The sequence below is a fragment of the Triticum dicoccoides genome, chromosome 3B, assembly GCF_002162155.2.
Source record: "Triticum dicoccoides isolate Atlit2015 ecotype Zavitan chromosome 3B, WEW_v2.0, whole genome shotgun sequence".
Classification (NCBI taxonomy): Eukaryota; Viridiplantae; Streptophyta; class Magnoliopsida; order Poales; family Poaceae; genus Triticum; species Triticum dicoccoides.
The window spans coordinates 794,012,117-794,019,547 of NC_041385.1; positions in this window are offsets into that span (position 1 = coordinate 794,012,117).

Consider the following 7,431-nt stretch of genomic DNA (forward strand, 5'->3'; position numbering starts at 1 on the left):
CGGGGGGGGGGAGAGTGGGGGCGAGAGGAGAGGTGGGGATCGTGCGGGTGAGTGGGGGAGGGGGTTAGGGTTTCGTCGAGGGAGTCGGGCCATATAGGCCAGGGAGGGGTGCTGGGAATGGGCCGGCCTAACTGGTGGCCAGGTTGGCCGGCTGGGCCACGAAGCCCACTGGGGAAGGGGGGGTTTCTGTTTTCTTTTCTTGTTGTTTTTCTTTTTTATAGTTCCTGTTTTCATATTAGTTTTACTTTATTTTTAGTTTTATAAAATATACCACTAGCCCCTAAATTAGTATTTATAAATACTCTATTGCCACATGAATTTCTCCTACCTAATAAAATAGTTCAATGTTTTAATAATTATAAAATGCATTTAATTATTTGTTTAAGCCACTGTTTTATTTAGTTTAGTGCTTTTAATTATTTTATAAAAATGTGAGCCTCCACCATAATTACCTAAGCATTATTTGCCACCTCTAGAACATTTTAATTTTAATGTTTGAAAACTTTACCGTTTGACTTGATTTTGAACCTTGAATTCGAACGAGATTGAATCATCGTGAGATTTACAACAGTAAGAGTGGTGACGTGGCATCATTACCAGAGGTTACTGTAGCTTGATTATCCGGGCGTCACAATTCTCCTCCACTACAAGAAATCTCGTCTCGAGATTTAAGAGGGGAGTAAGGGGGAAAGCTCTGGTTACGACATTCAAATGGATCTCCTCGAAGAAGTCAATCCCTTTCGTTGATGTCTTCAAGTCTTTATTCCAAAGCATCATGATGAAGTTGTCGTCCTTTCTTCAGGAACTCCATCGTACTTACGATAATGACAAGGGGTAACTACTGAAGAACGAACCTTCAAGGTCAACTACCTAGCAGATAACTGAGAGAATGTGGTAGAAGTAACTCTCGAATAGATACTTAAGAAATTATCGAGAGTAAAGTAAGAAGGTACCATGAGAAGTTTCAAACGGGTAGGCAATCGTTCGATGTCTGAAACAACACACGAAAGGGGTCCAAAGCAACGGGATTGAATATTGCATCTGTTTCCAGAATAGATCACTAGGACGGTGGCCCGTGAATTACATACGAGGCCACGCGCGAGGAATAACCTTGGGAATATGGGGTGTACAGGAAAGTCAGGTTTCGATCATGTGGAACTGGGGGTTATGGGCCCACCATGTGGTTAAAAGTAGGAAGGGTGATGACGTCTTGCATGATCATGTAAGGAAGGTATGTTAGAGGATAGCCTATCAGTTATGTCGGCAACAATATCAGTACCAAGGGCGAGGGACGAAGAGAACCATTTTCCTGCTCGTTGTAACGAGGCGGGCCTATAGGCAAAGTTCTCGTCCATCGGTGGTTACCGGAATGTCATCAACAAAAGTAACAGGGTCTTACTGACGGAATTGTACACGAGGGGTCTACATAAGCAGGGAATTAATACTGCTTAGACCATAATGATCACTAGAAAGGGTAAACCAAGTAATGGAAAGGAAAATATGATTATCAGATATTTCAGGGGTATATCCTTCCCAAGGACAAGCAGAGCATGATAACCATGACATGATGTTAAGTAGAAAAGCCTCTAGGTGAGGGGAGAGAAATTTTCATGACATTATCCATACAACGGTTTTTGGATAGTTGAGCAAGAAACAATTAGCATTGAGCTTCAAATGTTCTTGTTGAAGAACGGAGTACCATAGACATGCTTCGAGATAGCATTGACATGGTCAACAGGTGAAAATCAGACTTTGGAAACAAAAAGGATCCATCAGGAACAACTTATAGAATAAGTCTTACCATTTCCCCATGGACGAATGGCTAACCTTGTAAAAGGATACTATAGCAATAGGTCCTCCGAACAGGTGGGCTAGGCATGATATCACCTTACTAGGTTATATAAGGACCAATGTTATGACTCTTGGAAAACGTTCCAACCATCATATCTGGCCGAGATTCAGATCTGATTGGTGTCAGGATAACTCAGACTCATGATGCCCGACAAGGAAAGGGGGCAACACAATTAGATGAGATTGAGTTGCAAAATTCTCGGGAAATGTACTATGGAAGCAAGTTCCGAATCATGAGTTCATCATTTAACCAAGGAGAGGACGAGGAGGTGGCTGATGAACTCAACAATTATTCATTGAAATTTTCAAAAGATGGATTTCCACACTTATGTGAACAAGGAGATAACATTTGTCAGATCAAATGATGTAATGAGGCATGCTCGAGGAAAACATACACAATTAAACATTGGTTGAAATGTGCACCCGAAATATGGGCTGGGTTGCACGACCAACGTCGGAATGGTGATTCAATAATCAATAGTCTAAGAATGAACGGCCGACCATTAACTTCAAAGCAATAGGGTTGCTAGAAGGGCAGAATCCAAACAGCACCGTTCACCTGTTTGGTATCCCGGTTAGATCCAACACGGGGACCAAGAAAGAATGGTGATGGTGATAAGTATTACCTGTATCAAGAATTCTTAAGAGGTGGAGTAATCCTCACGACCTTCTTGACATAAAAGATGGTAATACTCCATGGTAAAGAAGAACAAATGCTAGGTAGCAAGGAACTCGAGGTATAACACGGAACACAAACAAGTTTTTGTTGGAGGGAACGCAATAAAGAGGTCGATGACAACACAAATCATCGAGGGCAAGGATGGTATTTCTCATCATTAATTCAATTGATATCTTGGAAGAGCATCAGAATGCAGATGGTGATCATGACACATTTGTCGAGAGATTCCACGAAGATGTAATCGATCCGCGATCACATCAAGTCAAAAGAATGATGAAGCAAGAGGTTATTGGAAACGTAGGTACGACACAAACTTGAAATCAAGATTGTTGTTCAAGGCGAACTGATATGACGAGGAAGATCGACGTAAGCTTAGCTCATTGTCAAAAGTTGTGCTCCGGGATTAAGGACCAGGTAGCACAGTTAAAATTTAGCATGGTAATGATATGGCCAATCAGGCTAGGAATGACATGATCGGGTACAAACTCGTAAGTAAAGAATATTAGTAAGAGTTGTTGAACCGTAATGCGGACTCGGTTCAGTTATCGGTGTCTTTGAGTGTTTAATAACTCAGAGCCCATGAAAAATTGTAATCAGTGAGTATGTAGTACTTGATGAAGACTCATAGGAAGATATGCAGTTCCAAGATAATCTCGAGATACCATGGGGTAATACTCGACGACAGATCAAAGTAGAGGTTGTACCGGGGTATTGATCCACAGAAGACAAGTGCTTACACTTGCATCAAAAATGGTATTTAAAGGAGAAGATGGTCGGAACCACGATTGTAAAAGGCCATACCCCAGATATAAGATGAACTTATATCAAGGGAATAATTAATTTTAAAAGAAGCTTCGATGAGAAGAGGTACATCGGGTCCATGGGCATGAACACAAAGTTCAAGGTCGACTCCCACTTCTCCAATGCATAACATTTCATCCACTTCTCGTGTTTGATTAAGTTGCAGTGTTGAAATTTTATCTGGCGAAGCACCAGAAGAGTATGCCTCGTGAAAACTTTCGGGTTCACACGGTCTAGAGAAAGCATATGTTCAACCCTTAGTGGCTTCTTAGAAACATATACCACAAGTTTCAAGAGTAAATAACACAAGCCCGAAAGCAGAGTATGGTTGGCCAAGCGGAGGATACAACTTAACAAAGGCATTAGGTATCAGGGGAAGCACTCACAAAGTGATCAAATGTGAAGGACACTGTCGGATAATAATCCAACAGTGGATCGGGCGATCCACAACGGAGTTGATGTGAGTATCGGTATTCCAGAAAGAATGCACGGGCATCATATTATAGAACATCGGAATAATTCGATGCTTAGATAACAAAGGAATTATGATTTCGAAAACAAATTATCAGAAGCAGACGCTCTGATCAAGGATGGATAAGTTGGATAGACCAGAGGCACAATTGACGACAAATAGTTTGGTCGAGAACCAGCTCAGTATCAAAATGACGTCTGAGCCGGAAAGATAATCCTAGGACTCGACTGATGATTGTGAACATTCACAACGTATTGAATCACCGGACTCAAAAATGATGGTGACAAAGGATGCCAATATGATTACTATACTTATGGGATTAATCATAATGAAAGCAAACAAGAAATTACAGAGCAATAGGTTGCTGAGGATTTACGGAATATCAAATGGTATTTCGAAGACTTTTGTGTAACACATGAACAACTGGGGGATGAGCGGATACTCGATAAGTGCGAGAATTAACCGTAGGGGTATTCAGGTGACAAAGAACAGCAGGGCAGTAAGCTCAAAGGATTATCAAACAACGACGAGTGTTACGGGGTATCTTGTAATAACAAGACCAACTGGGGATGAATGTAAGAATAACGACTGCAAGTAGTTATCCATAAGGGTTTGCGGTGGAAGGGGAATTGCAAACGCAATGAACACAAGTTCTCGGGTTAACAGCGGAGAGTATCTTCAGGGTCTTCTGGTGCAGCAAACGATCATCAGTAACAAGGGGCTCTCCGGGTGAAAGTGATAACGAGATCCTATTGTTAGATTTAGTAAACTTCATTTAACCCGAATAGAGGAGAGATCAGAGTCCCAGAGTAAAGGTCGAGGAGTAAAAGATCCTACTACCACCCAATGGCGACGTGTGCCCATAAGACACACAACCATGTTAGTAAAAGTTTTGCAATGTCTAGACTCGACTTCGGCCAAGGAGTTGGAAGGGGGATTCCTACAGGCAGTCGGCTCTGATACCAACTTGTGACGCCCCCGATTTAATCGTACACTAATCATGCACGCAAATGTGTACGATCAAGATCAGGGACTCACGGGAGGATATCACAACACAACTCTAAAACATAAATAAGTCATACAAGCATCATAATACAAGCCAGGGGCCTCGAGGGCTCGAATACAAGTGCTCGATCATAGACGAGTCAGCAGAAGCAACAATATCTGAGTACAGACATAAGTTAAACAAGTTTGCCTTAAGAAGGCTAGCACAAACTGGGATACAGATCGAAAGAGGCGCAGGCCTCCTGCCTGGGATCCTCCTAACTACTCATGGTCGTCGTCAGCAGCCTGCACGTAGCAGTAGGCACCTCCAGTGTAGTAGGAACCATCGTCGACGGTGGCGTCTGGCTCCAGGGCTCCAGCATCTGGTTGTGACAACCAGGTAGAAGGGAAAGGGGAAAAGAGGGAGAAAAGCAACCGTGAGTACTCATCCAAAGTACTCGCAAGCAAGGAGCTACACTACATATGCATGGGTATATGTGTAAAGGGCCATATCGGTGGACTGAACTGCAGAATGCCAGAATAAGAGGGGGATAGCTAATCCTGTCGAAGACTACGCTTCTGGCAGCCTCCGTCTTGCAGCATGTAGAAGAGAGTAGATTAAAGTCCTCCAAGTAGCATCTCCAAGTAGCATCTCCAGTCGCATCGCATAGCATAATCCTACCCGGCGATCCTCCCCTCGTCGCCCTGTGGAAAAGTAATCACCGGGTTGTCTGTGGAACTTGGAAGGGTGTGTTTTATTAAGTATCCGATTCTAGTTGTCATAAGGTCAAGGTACAACTCCAAGTCGTCCTGTTACCGAAGATCACGGCTATTCGAATAGATTAACTTCCCTGCAGGGGTGCACCAACTTACCCAACACGCTTGATCCCATTTGGCCGGACACACTTTCCTGGGTCATGCCCGGCCGCGGAAGATCAACACGTCGCAGCCCCACCTAGGCACAACAGAGAGGCCAGCACGCCTGTCTAAACCTAAGCGCACAGGGGTCTGGGCCCATCGCCCAATGCACACCTGCATGTTGTGTGAGCGGCCGGAAGCAGACCTAGCCTAGCAGGCGTTCCAGTCCAATCCGGCGCGCGCCGCTCCGTCGCTGACGTCTGAAGTGCTTCGGCTGATACCACGACGCCGGGATACCCATAACTACTCCCACGTAGATGGTTAGTGCGTATAGGCTCGTAGCTGACTCAGATCAAATACCAAGATCTCGTTAAGCGTGTTAAGTATCCGCGAACACCGAACAGGGCCAGGCCCACCTCTCTCCTAGGTGGTCTCAACCTGCCATGTCGCTCCGCCACAAGTAACAGTCGGGGGCCGTCGGGAACCCAGGCCCACCTCTACCGGGATGGAGCCACCTGTCCTTTCGGCCCCCCATCTCCGAACAGTATCACAGGTAATGTAACAGTGTAAAGTATATAATATATGCCCGTGATCACCTCCCGAAGTGATCACAGCCCAGTAGTATAGCATGGCAGATGGACAAGAATGTAGGGCCACTGATGGAACACTAGCATCCTATACTAAGCAGTAGGATAGCAGATAAAGGTAACAACAGTAGTAGCAAGGATAGGCCATGCAGCAGTATAGGATTAACTGAAAACAGTAACATGCTACACTACTCTAATGCAAGCAGTATAGAGTAGAATAGGCGATATCTGGTGATCAAGGGGGGGGGGGCTTGCCTGGTTGCTCTAGCAAGAGAGAGGGGTCGTCAACTCCGTAGTTGAACTGGGCAGCAGCAGCGTCGGTCTCGTAGTCTACCGGAGAGAAGAGGGGGGAAGAAACAATGAATACCATGTAAACAGATGCATATCGATGCAGGACAAGACAAGTAATGATGCTAGGCGTGCCCTAGCGTGGTATGAGGTGGTACCGGTTAAGGGGGGAAACATTCGGGAAAATATCCCCGGTGTTTCGTGTTTTCGGACAGAGGAGCCGGAGGGGGAAAGTTGCGGGTTCGATAGGTTAGGGGTGTGTGGAGGACGAACGGACTGCGTATCCGGATTCGTCTCGTCGTTCTGAGCAACTTTGATGTTGAAAATATTTTGATCCGAATTACGGGTTAAAAGATATGATTTTCTAAAGATTTTATTAATTTCTGGAATTTAATTAATTATTTAAACTAATTCAAGAAAATAGATTAATGACATCAGCATGATGTCATGCTGATGTCAGCAGTCAACAGAGTTGACTGGTCAACCTGACCAGTGGGTCCCACTGGTCAGTGACACATTTTATTTAACAGATTAATTAAACTAATCATAATTAATTTGGGGGGTGGGCCCCACTGTCATTGCTTGATTAATTAACTAACAGTTACTTAGGTTAATCTAATTGTGATTAATTAACTTAATTAATTCGTTAATTAATTAATTAATTTAATAATTATTATCTATTTATTTATTTTTATTTTTTTATTTCCTTTTTTTTATTTTCGTTCTAGGGAGGGGCCCATGTGTCATAGGGCCATGGGGCCTAACGGGTACTCGGGCGCTAATGGCTTCGGGCGCGGGGGCGCCCGACAGGGGCCAACCCGGGCGCTGGCCTCGGGTGAGACCAGCGGCGCGGCGGGGCCAGTCCGGTCGCCGGCGAGGAAGCCGCAGCAACGCCGGCGAGGCGGGGCAGC